Raw genomic sequence first — 3,782 nt, 5'->3', positions numbered from 1 at the left:
GAGAAGAGTGACCATCAGGCAGGGCTGAAACTGTCACCTCAGTTGAGTCCTGCTCCAATGGTATACGTGACATGGCATCGGCATTTGTGTGTTTCTTGCCATCTCTGTGAGTGATTTTCCATTGATACGGGTCCAACTCCAATGCCCAACGACCCCTGCGTCCGGTAGGGTCATGCGTGACGTCCATCTTCCTTAAGCTGAGTAAAGGACGATGATCAGTGATGATTGTAGAAGGATTGCAACTCAGACAATGTTTATAGTGTCTAATTGACCACACAATGGCATACAGTTCTTTGTCATATGTAGACCACTTTCTCTCTGTTTTTGAAAGTACATGACTTGCAAAAGATACAACCCTTTCTTGTCCCTGTTGTGTCTGAGACAGTACAGCACCAACTGCAAAATTAGATGCATCTGTACTCAAAATGAATGGTTGGTCAAAGTTGGGAAATGCCATTATTGGAGGAGAAGTCAGTGCATCCTAAAGTGCTTGAAAAGCAGCAGAACAGTCATCTGTCCATTCAAACACCACTTGTTTTTGGGTAAGCCTATGCAGAGGCTGAGCAATAAAGGCATATTTATGTACAAAACGTCTGTAATATGAACACAGTCCCAAAAAGGCACGTACCTCTGTTGGAGAGCGTGGAACAGGCCAGTTTCTGATGCGTTCACTATTTACAGGGTCCAATGCCAGTCCATCCCGAGACACAATGTGCCCCACGTATTTCACAGCAGGTTTGCAAAAGTCACATTTCTTTGGGTTTAACTTTAAACCAGCTTGTCGAAAACGAGTGAGAATGTCTGTGAGATTGCCTAGGTGATCTTCAAAGGTTTTTCCCATGCAAATGATGTCATCCAAATAAATGACACAAGTCGTCCAGTGCAGTCCTCTCAGAACCAGTTCCATGAGCCTTTGGAAGGTCGGAGGTGAGTTTTTAAGCCCCATTGGCATGACCTTAAATTGGTACAAGCCGTCACCTATCGTAAACGCACTCTTCTGTCTGTCTGCTGGATCCATTTGTACTTGCCAGTACCCACTAGACATGTCCATGGTAGAAAAGTACTGCGAACCAGAAAGCGCATCTAGACTGTCATCAACTCTCGGTAAGGGATGAGCGTCAGTAATGGTGACAGAGTTCAGTTTACGAAAATCTACACAAAACCTGTAAGAGCCATCCTTCTTTTTCACCATAACTACTGGGCTGGCCCAGGGGCTTGAACTGTCCTCTATCAAATCATGTGATTTAAGGGTTTCAACTTGGCGGCGAATTTCTGCCTTCATGGCCGGAGAGGTGCGGTAGGCTCTTTGTGAGATTGGGGTGTCACAGTTCGTAGTAATTTTGTGTGTCACTATGTCAGTCCTGCCAAAGTCATGTGGGTGTTGACTAAAAACATCTGCAAAAGAAGTCAAAGTCTCTGTCAGTTGTTTTTTCTGCAGAGGTGTCAGATCTGAGTCTGTACTATCTGTAAGAGGGATCATTCTGGGACCGTCAGGTGTCTGAGTATTAATGTTACAGATAGAACTGTCCATAATGGTGAATTCACACTGGCCCTCTGCTAAGACAGCATGAAAGTGGCCCACCTGTGTACCACTATGTAACATGACATCACTATGTGAAACATTAGCTACTTTAACACAAATAGAACCTCGTTCTACCCTGGCCACAGTCCATGCAATACCCGCAGCAGACTGGTCGGTATAATGTGGTTCAAACACACCAATGTAGCCACTAGGTAACAACCCTTTCTGGGGTGCATCCAGAGTAGCAGTGATGACCCTCTCAGACATAGCAGGAATGCTAACGGTGGATGATACTGAAACAGCAGTCAGGCAGGGAACATACAGATGTGGACTAACTAGTGGCAGAGCTATACCTGCTACCTTGCAAGTCATGTTTCGAGTGTCAACTGTGATGCCATTTGCCGCCATAAAATCCCAACCTAAAATGACTGGCTTTGTACAGTTTCTGACAACTTGAAGTGTGTGTGTCATGAGCTTATCTGCAATAGTTAGGTTCACATAAATGGAGCCTACAGAGTCAAGGGGGTCGCCCGTGACACCAGTGAGAGGAATAAACCGTTTTACAATGGGCTTCCTGTGAAGAACAGGTGTAGCCATTCTAAAGTCCTCACTAATGACTGAAACGTCCGCTCCAGTGTCAAGAAAAGCATGCACTACAGTGTCCTCAATAACAACTGACACATATCTCTTCTCTACATCAGCCAAACCTGTAACGTCACTAGCAACGGTGTCATGGTAGGTGTCATTGTGTGTCTGGGCTAGGGCGAAGTCAGTAGCTGGCAATTTGCCCTCATTGTCAGCTACTCCTAGTTTACCTGATCATGGTTCGAATGTGAAGGAGACCGGAAACGTACTCGCCCTGGGCTGGGAGAGTGATTACGTCGGCCACTTTCATAGCGGTCAGGAGAGCGGCCACGACTAGCGTAGCCTCTGTTTGAAGAGCTGTAGCCCTGCGTGTAGCGTTCAGATGATCCAGATAGGGTACGTGGACCCCGCTGGTTGTGTCCATCCTTCACATATGAACTGGAACTGTGGTTAGGTGTGTTTCGGTCGTTTGATGAGTCTCTACGTCGTGGAGGAGATCCATAGTAGCCATCTGATGAATATCGGTCAGCCCGGCGTTCACCTGGAGTGGGGCTCCGATGACGAAATCCATAGTCTCGCCTGTCCTGGCGATGTGTGTTCTCGCGCTGGCGGTCAACTGCCACCTGCAGCTGTTGAACTCTGTCCGACAGTGTTTCAATAGTCTTTGCCATCGTCTTTAAATCATCTGCAGTAGCTGAGTGGACTCCTAGAGGAGTGGGTGAAGGAACCTGAGTAGACCACACAGGTGACACAGCAGGGTAAACAGATGATGTAGACAAAGACTGCACAGGAGGTGTGGTAGTGAACACTCTACTAGCTTGGTGAGCAGTTTCAATCTGCATAGCAAACTTTAGAGCAGTCTCCAGTGTATCAACACCCTGCTCGTGACATCGCAGCTGAAGGTATGGGTCAAGACCAGCAATAAAGCGTCGAAATTTTTCGCCCTGTTTAGCATTATCACCGTAAGTCGGAAAAGCTTCTTCAACCAAACGGCAAATCTCAGCAGCAAACACAGGAAGGGCTTCACCAGGAAGGCGACTGCGTGCATTAATGTAGCTCTGGAAAGTCGACAAATAAGCAGTTTGTCCAAAAACGCTCTTCAGCTTCTCCTTTGTGGCGGAATAGTCAGCTTTTACTGCATCAGATAGGCTATCCCAGTAACTAAAAGCAGCACCTCCTAAACATGTAGGTAGCAGCTTAACCAAACTGTCCTCAGTGGTATCAGGATCAGCAGCAACAGTCACTTCAAAACGTCTGCACCATTTTGAAAAATCCTCTTTTCCATCCCCCATGAAAATGTGGCTGTATTGAGGCCTGGTGCGGCTACTTGTAGAATGAAAAGGTAATTGATCCCAAAAAGTACTCGCCATAGCTGTGTATTCGTCTCCGTAACCGGCAGTAGGATGAGAGACAGGGCAAAAAAAAAAGTCCGTCTTCAGCAGCCGCTATATACGCCGCTCAGCACGTGCAGCATGAGCTATCTGTGGTTAGCATGCGTAGCATGTGCTCACCTCTTCAATCGCTGAAAGCGTCCACAACCCGCTGCCACCAGTGTAACACTGCGTAGTGATATCTAAATCTGTGTCACCATAAAATAAGAGGTCGTGGGTAGAGAAAGAGCAGACACTGAGAGGGAATAGCGTAGCTTTGCAGACTTTTATTCAACCGTCTAACC

Source organism: Poecilia latipinna, unplaced genomic scaffold, assembly GCF_001443285.1.
Source record: "Poecilia latipinna isolate Pla-1442-1.1 unplaced genomic scaffold, P_latipinna-1.0 Scaffold626, whole genome shotgun sequence".
Classification (NCBI taxonomy): Eukaryota; Metazoa; Chordata; class Actinopteri; order Cyprinodontiformes; family Poeciliidae; genus Poecilia; species Poecilia latipinna.
Note: the sequence above shows the minus strand (reverse complement) of the source record.